The 9,560-nt window shown below is 37.3% G+C and overlaps 1 pseudogene; it reads right to left on the bottom strand.

Moving 5' to 3' along the window:
* Positions 1–3,773: 3,773 nt before the first annotated feature.
* On the bottom strand, positions 3,774–4,704 carry LOC129539523 (olfactory receptor 1L1-like; annotated as a pseudogene).
* Between the last annotated feature and the right edge of the window lie 4,856 nt (positions 4,705–9,560).

Genomic DNA, 9,560 nt, shown 5'->3' on the forward strand with positions numbered 1-9,560 from the left:
TGTCTGACTCTTTGTGACCCCAGGAATTGCAGCACGCTAGGCCTCCCTGTCCATCACCAACTCCCGGAGTTCACTCAAACTCATGTCCATCAAGTCGGTGATGCCATCCAGCCATCTCATTCTCTGTCATCCCCTTCTCCTCCTGATGCTAAAGCTGAAACTCCAATACTTTGGCCACCTCATGCGAAGAGTTGACTCACTGGAAAAGACTCTGATGCTGGGAGGGATTGGGGGCGGGAGGAGAAGGGGACGACAGAGAATGAGATGGCTGGATGGCATCACTGCCTCGATGGACATGAGTTTGAGTGAACTCCAGGAGTTGGTGATGGACAGGGAGGCCTGGCATGCTGTGATTCATGGGGTCACAAAGAGTTGGGCACGACTGAGCGACTGAACTGAACTGAACTGAATAGTGATGCTGGTCATCTTTTCATGTCCCTCTTGGTATGTCTTCCTTGGAAAAAAGTCTATTCAGTTGTGCTTTGCCCAATTTTTAATTAAGTTGCTTATTTTTCCTCAAAGTGGTATGAACTCCTTATATATTTTGGATATTAACCCCTCATCAGATATATGGTTTGGAAATATTTTTATGTTATGTAGCTTGCCTTTTCATTTTGTTGATGGTTTCTTTTGCTGTGTAGAAACCTTTTAGTTTGAGATAGTCCTGCTTAATTACTTTTGCTTTTGTTGTCTACACATTTGATTTAATACTAAAAAAATATTGTAAAGACCAATGTCAAGGAATGTTTTCTGTGTTTTATTCTAGAAGTTTTACTGTGCCAGAATTTACAGTTAAGTTTTTATGCCATTCTGAGTTGATTTTTGTATATGGTATAAGATTATGGTACAAATTCATTCTTTTGCATGTTGCTATTCATGAGGAGTCCAAAATGAAGAATTTATTCAATTCCAGCTCCACCCAGAACTGTAAGGAATGTTTTCATTCATTCATTTAGCAAATATTTCCTGAAGGTCTGCTATGTACCAGGGAGTTTAGTAAGTTCTAGAAATACAGCAGTAAATAAAGCACATGTATTCACAGAGTTTGAATTTTAGTGAGGAAAGACAGATATTAAACAAATAAAAATATAATACACCCCAAAGTCACATGGGGCATAGTGAAAAAAAGTACAAGTGAACATAGTGTGACAGGAGAGGTAGTATTTCAGAAAGCACAGTCAGGGACGAGCTCTCTGAAAGAGGAATATTTGAACAGAGATACGAATGAAGTAAAAGAGCAGAGTCTCTCAAGTTCACACAATCAGAACATCTGTTTTAAAGGAAGAACACAAATGACTACAACAAATATATGTACATTTTTACTGTTTTATGTAGGTATATTTTTGTGATGTTACTTAATATGTATAAATTTAAAACAAGCTTTACTCTTAATTCTTATATTGCTTATAAACTCCAGCTCTCCAAACAACGGAAAATAAAGTTTTTACAAATTAAATGTCATGTAAACTATACTAACAATTTAAACTGAAAATAAAGTAATTGATGAATAACATTACATTGATGCGATGAATTACCTTTATTGGTATTACACAATTCTAATCCAGTTCTTTATTTAATATTTTTTCATACTGGAATTTCAACCATGCTAATGAAGATCATGTCTATTTACATAAGGAGATAGTAAAAATGCCATTAATAAAATGAAGAATTTAGTTTTTGGTGCAGAAAAATTAAAACATTATACTAAATCAAAACTCTGCTAGCTAACAATTCATAAATATCAATTTTAATGAGTTGTTTCTAGACAGCTTCATATATCTGTTTTGTTCCTTCAGAGGTTTTATTAGCATGGGCTTCCCAGGTGATAAAGAATCTGCCTGCCAATGCAGGAGAGATGCAAGAGTGGGGGTTCAATCCCTGGGTTGGAAAGATCACTTTTAGTAGGAAATGGCAACCCACTCCAGTGTTCTTGCCTGGAAGATTCCATGAACAGAGAAGGTTGGTGGTCTATAGTCTATGGGGCCAAAAAGACTCAGACTGATCACACTTGGATTAGCATTGGGATCAGGAAAATTCTCTGATGCTGGGAAAGATTGTAGGCAGGAGAAGGGGTGACAGGGGATGAGATGGTTGGATGGCATCATCGACTCAATGGACATGGGTTTGAGCAAACTCAGGGAGACAGTGAAGGACAGGGAAGCCTGGTATGCTGCAATTCCATGAGGTCACAAAGAGTCAGACCCAACTTCAGGACTGAACAACAGCATGTTGAAATATGCAGTAGAGTGTACCCAGATAGCTAAATAAATCTAGCCACTAATACAACAATAATAGCTATTAACGTTTTTGAGTACTCTATACTGGACAGAGTCATGAGAATATGACAAATATTTATTATTCATATCTCAACATCCTACAACTTCTGTATGACCTTTGTCAATGGTTATGATGATGTCCTGGAGGAAGACGTGATGTCATTTACAACATAAAAAAGCATGCAGTGTGGCCACCCGACCATCACCATGAACTTTTAGGAAGGAAGTCTGTGTCAGTGTCCAAATCTGCATGAAAGATGTCTTCATGGAAGAGAAATCTGGGCATGATGATCTGGTCTGAAATCAGTCACACATAAAAAGCCTAGGTGGCTAAGTAGCTACTTAAAACTTTTAAAAATATATGTATTAAAAATATGTATGAATAAAAATTCAAACAGTGCAGAAGACTAAATAGTGATAAACAAGTTTTTCTCTTGTACTGGAACCATCCAGAGGCAGGTGACCAAATAGCAATTTCTAGGGTAAACATCCAGAGAATAGACAGTCTGTGCACTATAATCATTCACATCCACTCACCCACATATCTAAAAATACATACAGTTCTGTTCCTTAAGTTATTTTTCAGTTCACAATATATATTGAACATCGTTGTATGTCAGTAAATGGAAAACTTAAATTTTACACTGGAGCATCACTCCATGATGAGATTCTGTGTTCACTGTTGTCTCCTACCACCTAGAACACTGCTTGAACATAATAAGCATGTAGAATTATTTCTTGGATGAAGGAATATAGGTTCACTCATTTTAACAGCTTCTTTTTTTATAGCATTCAACTGTATGTGTATATAATAAGAAACAAGTAGATAGACATTTAGCTACTATTGTTTGGCTTCCACAAGTACACTTGTAGGCTAAAATTTTAGATGGCATTTCCAGTCAAAGGGTGTGAAAGGGAAGTCGCTCAGTCGTGTCTGACTCTTTGCGACCCCGTGGACTGTAGCCTATCAGGCTTCTCTGTCCATGGGATTCTCCAGGCAAGAATACTGGAGTGGGTTACCATTTCCTTCTCCAGGGGATCTTCCCGACCCAGGGATCGAACCCGGGTCTCCAGCATTGGAGGCAGACGCTTTAACCTCTGAGCCACTGGGGAAGCCGGTCAAAGGGTGTACTTTATATATATTGACAAATTTCATTTCAAAGACCTTGTGTCAATTTTCCATTATAAACAGTGTATATATTCATTAATTTCCCTACCTCACTATAGTTCAAAATACTATTAAACTATCACATAGTTTGATGTTTTCCTATATAATAATCTAAAGAGTCAGACATGACTTAGCAACTAAAGAACAACAATGATGGATATCATTGGGTTCAACGTAGGAAATGTCAGGGGAAACATTTCAGTTAATATTTTCCCATCATTCATGAAGCATCTTTACTAATATTTCTCAGTTGATCACAAACACCAAGAACTTGCAATCAGGCAGTAGTGAATCTGCAGAATTGCCCAAGACTTAGCATAAAACCCATGTCATTGTGACTTTATCCTACCTATCAGTTTCCCCAAGCCCTGTTTCAAATCTTTGTTTCTCAGACTGTAGATGAAAGGATTCAACATGGAAGTTAACATAGTGTAGACAACTGTTGCTCTCCAATCCTCGACGGTGTAGCTGTTCAGCAGCTGGAGATAGACATAGCTGATGCTCCCATAAAACAGGCTCACCAAGGTGAGGTTGGAGCCACAGGTAGAGAAAGCCTTGTACTTCCCAGCAGTTGAAGGGATCTTCAGAACAGTGGTGAGAATCCTCAGATAAGAGGTAATGATGCACATAAAGGGGGCCATCACCACAGACAGTCCTTCTGTCTTTATCACTATCTCATTGACATATGTAGATGAGCAGGACAACTTCAGCATTGCCTTGAGTTCACAGAAGAAATGATGGATAATGTTGGAGGCACAGAAAGTGAGTTGATTCAGCAAGTGGACATGAAGGAGTGAGTGAAGAAATGGGATGGTGAGGGAGATTATCAGTAGAAGGACACAACATTTATAGCTCATGATGGTGATGTAATGAAAGGGTTTGCGTATGGCCACGTAGCGGTCAATAGCCATGGCCCTAGGACATAACTATCTACATTACCAAAGGAGAGGCAGAAGTATGTCTGAGTCATGCACTCACTATACAGGATGGTCTTCACCTCTGATAAGAAGTTTATCAGCATCTTTGGAATAATAACTGTTGTGTAGCAAATATCAACAATGGACAGGTTTTTCAGAAAGAAGTACATGGGAGTCTGTAAGTGAATATCTGAATAGATGACCAGAATAATGATCAGGTTTCCCATCAGAGTGACCAGGTAGATAGTAATAAAGAGGACAGATGGAAGTTTCTGGTCTCAGGCCTAGAAGAGAGCCCCAGTAGGATAAATTCAGAAGGACTTGATATGTTGTCCCATCTCATAGTTTTAATTTTGCTAAAGAGAAGTAAAATATAAATTAACAGACTCTCCTTTCATCTGAAGCATGAATTTTTCTAGTACATTTAAGCTTTATTCTCACTGAGATATGGTAAGTACAGTATTTACCTGTGATGTTTCTTTCCTCCAATAATGTGGAGAATTCCGTGTGAAATATATTTTTCCACCTCCTTTTTAGTTTCTGAGCTACTTAGAGACGTTGGGAAAATAGGTTATAAGAGGGGTAGTAAGACCAGAAAGAGAAATGGACCAAAATAGAGAATTCCTTTTTTAACATCTGCATTCTTCAATAATCATATTTTTTAGAGCAGTTTTAGGTTTATAACAAAATTGAGAGAGAGATACAGAGATTTCCCGTTTATTCCCTACTCCCTCACATGCATCGCCTTGTGCATTATCAACATCACTCACTAGAGTGAAACATTTTTTAACAAGGATGAATCTACATGGACATACCATAATCACCCAAAGCCCATAGTTTACCTTACAGTTCACTCTTTAAAAAATTTTTTTTCTAATGGAAGGATAATTGCTTTACAGAATTTTATTTGTTTCTGCCAAACATTGTTCATTGTAGTAGGTCTTGGACAGAGTTTGGGGCACAGGAAAAAGTCTTTGTTTAGAAATTTTAGTGGATACATTTGTCTGGGTAATTACTTGTCCATTTTTGAATCATCTGTACTTTGTATTTGTGTGATTCCCCCATCACTCATCCTGGACTTTGGACACTGAATTCTGATATTATCATACAAGATTTTCTTTCCCATTACTGTTGGAAATATATCCTTCCTGCCTCAGCAAGTTATTATTTGAGAAGAGAAGATGGAAAAGGAGACATAGATCCAGCATGACATGGACGGAGAACTTCTTTATTTTATATTTTTTACTGTATGCTAGGTCCCCACCTTGTGGATTCTAACACTGTTGTCTGTATATGTGCAAATGTATTTATTTTTAAGTGTGAGACACAGATGCCCAGGACTTACCTGATCATTAAGAAGCACTTTTTGAATCTGAGTGATTCTTTTCTGGATAACTGCAGGGCTCTTCCCATCTGATGAACTATAGTGACATGCTCTGTGCCTTTGTCCTGTGACCTGTCCTCAAGTCCCTAGAGTTCAATTTGGAAAACAAGTAAAAGGCAGTCAATTTTCTCAATTATATTCGAGAAAGTAAGGTAGTCCTCTAAGGAACCAAGTGAACAGTTCATGCCTTCTTCTCCAAGTAGCCCTGTCTGTCCCCATGTTTCTGAAAATCCATGGCATGCCTGTATTTTTCTGGAAAAGGAAATAATCAACAACATGAAAGGCAATTTATGGAAAGATAGAAAGCATTTTCAGCATATTTGATAAGGAATTAATATACAAAAAATATAAGAAACTCACAGAACCTAGTAGTAAAACCCCCAAATAACCCAGTTTTTAAATTGGCAAGAGATTTGAATAGGCATTTCTCCAAAGAAGACTTCTAAATAGACAACAAGTAGAAGCGCTCCACTTCACTAGTCATCAGTGAAATGCAGGTAACAAGCACAATGAAATATCACCTCATACTTATTAGAATGGCTACTATCCAAAAGACGAATGACAGCAAGTGTTGGTGAGGATATGGAGGGAAAGGAACCCTAGAACACTTCTGGTGGGAATGTAAATTGATATACTTTTTATGAAAAACAGTATGCAAGTCCCTTAAAAAATTTAAAATAGAACTATCATAAGATTGAACAATCTTATTTCTGAGAATATGGCCAAAGGAAAAGAAATAAAAATCTCTGAGATGACTCATCGCAAGTGAACATTCTCATGTTCATTTCAGATTTATTTACAATAGCCAAAATGTGGAAACAAACTAAATGTCCATTGATGGATGAATAGAAAAAGAAAATGCGGTATCTATCTAGCTATCTCACACTTATGTATGTAAGTTAATGTTGAAAGTGAAAACGTTAGTTGCTCAGTCATATTCGACTCTTTGTGACCCCATGGACTGTTGCCCACCAGGCTCCTCTCTGCATGAGACTTCCCAGTCAAGAATACTGGAGTGGGTTGCCATTTTCTTCTCCGGGGGATATTCCTGATCCAGGAATCAAACCTGGATCTCTCGCATTGCCAGCAGATTCTTTACAGTCTGAGTCCTTGGAAGCTCAAGTTACAGTTAGATGTCCCTTCCTGATCCCCCATTGTACTTTATATAAACAAAAAGCTGAAAAAGTTTCTTCAATGTTTTCAAAACAGTTGGCCTAGGAGATAAACGTGAATAGCAGTGGAGGACTTGGAAAGATGGAGAGATTTTTATGGAAGATGAGAGGGAGTGGTACCTTCTCTGAGAATATATTTCCAGGAGGGACATAGTTGTAAGATATAATAGGGAATTTGATGGAATTTCAGAACAAAAGCATTGTCAGAAACCCAAGAAATTGACCCTGCATGGTTAGAGCAGAAAGAAAAGGAATATTCTTGAACTAGCAGGACACTGAGTTCCCATGTGGAAGACAATGATTTATTTAGTGGAGAAATTGGATTCAGACTGACGTTTTGAGCTAGTATCAGCATATTGTCTCCAAATTGTGGGGCAGGAATGAACCTCTTCCTTTTTATAGTTTCATTCATCCATATGTAGAATAATGCTAATAAAACTTTCCTCATTTGTAACTGTACTTCTCTTTTATTTACATGACACTTGACATTATGTTTAATTGTTCATGCTCACTAGAATGGAGGATCTATTAGGGGTACAATTAATTATTTTTCACTGGTATACCCTTAATGCTCATCAGAATGCCTTATACATAAGTGAAAGTGGAAGTCGCTCAGTCATGTCTGACTCTTTGTGACCCCATAGGTTATACAGTCCATGGAATTCTCCAGGCCAGAATACTGGAGTGGTAGCTGTTCCCTTCTCCAGGGGATCTTCCCAACCTAGGGATCAAACCCAGGACTCCTGCATTGTAGGCAGATTCTTTACCAGCTGAGCCACCAGGGAAGCCCATCCCTACACGTAATAGGTTATCAATTTAAAAATATATAAGAATAAACAATAAGGCCCTATTGTATAGCACAGGAAACTATATTCAATATCTTGTGATAAACGATAATGGAAAAGAATATAAAAAATATATATGTATAACTGAGTCAATTTGCTGTACAGGAGAAATTAACACAATGTTGTAAATTGACTATACTTCAATAAAATTGAAAACAAAATGTCAGGATGAGTGAATCATTAGTCCATAGTCAAAGTTAGTAGCTTTTCAGATAAATGAGAACTGCTTTTTCACTAATTTCCAAGAGTATCTTGAGCATGAGTGAGTTGAATAATGTCCTTATGACAAAGTCTTTATATTTAACAAGAATAGATTCCTTTAAAAATTAGTAAGAGAAAGGCTGGGAAGTTGGAGAAATATGTTCTTACAACTTCACTTAGCACAGTCATAGGAAAGAGCTAAAGTTGGTGGTTAAGAACATAGGTCTGGTTTCAGACATACTAAGAACTGAATCATTGTTAAATTTTAACCAAGATATTTATTTATACAGCAAAGAGTAAAGAAATAATTAATAGTAAGTTTATTAGTAAATTTACTAGCATATTATTTTAACTCTATAATGGAGCTACAAATTAAATTCAAGCCAAGTGTTGTAGACACATTTCAAATAAGAACAGTAATTAAGAGACATATGATGCTGTTTAAATGAAACCAAATAAAAATGGTGACACTAATAGTGGAGATTTAAAATTCAAGTCCAGTTCTGAATCTCTGTTAAATTAAGACTGTGGAGAACATCAATTATCTACTTTTGAAATATTTCAACAGGAATAAGAATTCTCGGGTACTGTTTCCTGTGATTAAGTCCTTGTTTTAAGCACTTTACATAATCTAATTGATTACTAATTAATGACTTCATGAGGTATGAACTGTTATTATCCTCATTTACGGATGAGAAAACTGGGGTCCATATAGGTTAGAACATTTGCCCAAGATCAATAGTTGGTAAGGGATAGAGATGGGGTTACAATTTCCCAGTCTATTAGCCTAAACACTAAGCTATTCTACCTTTCACAGTACTAACCCCAAAGTGCTATTGTGAGTACAAAATAAACAAAATATATAATAGTTTAGCATGGTGTCTGTCACATATCAAACCTCAGCATATATTAACCAGTATTTTGTTATTATTCTGGTTGCTTATTCTTTAGGTCATATCCAACTTTTTGTGACCCCATAGACTACAGCACGACAGGCTCCTCTGTCCTTCAGTATCTCCCGGAGTTTGCTGAGATTCATGTCCATTGAGTTGGTGATACTATCTAACCATCTCATTCTCTGCCACTCCCTTTTCCTTTTGCCTTCAGTCTTTACCAGGATCTTTTCCAACGAGTCAGCTCTTCACATCAAGTGGCCAAAGTATTGGCGCTTCAGCTTCAGTGTTATTATTATCCTCTCACAGAGCCTTTTCTGTCCTTGAGAGATATGTTCCTTTTTCACCTTGGTCAACTTACAACATGTCATCAACCAACTCTTCTCCAGCACCCATCCTTCATAGACCTGATGATCAGTCTTCTCTAGCTAGCCTGAGTCCTGAGTTTCTTTCTGGCTGTTTTGACCACAGGAGTGCTGGACTCAAAGTGAGTCCCAGTTTGTGGAAATTACAGCCTAGTGTAATGGATATCGAGTGTGACTTTTGCTTGGAGCAAGTTTTTGACTTCTGCATGGTGATCACAAGTGCTATATTGCATAGTCTACAACTTGAAGAAAGAAGAGATGTTATCCCCTGATTTCCTTCCAGTCCCCAGGGATTTAAGCAATATACATTAATATACTGATGGTCACTTTTGGATCACC

Source organism: Moschus berezovskii, chromosome 11 (genome assembly GCF_049115385.1).
Source record: "Moschus berezovskii isolate FMDL1 chromosome 11, NW_MosBer_1.0, whole genome shotgun sequence".
Lineage (NCBI taxonomy): Eukaryota > Metazoa > Chordata > Mammalia > Artiodactyla > Moschidae > Moschus > Moschus berezovskii.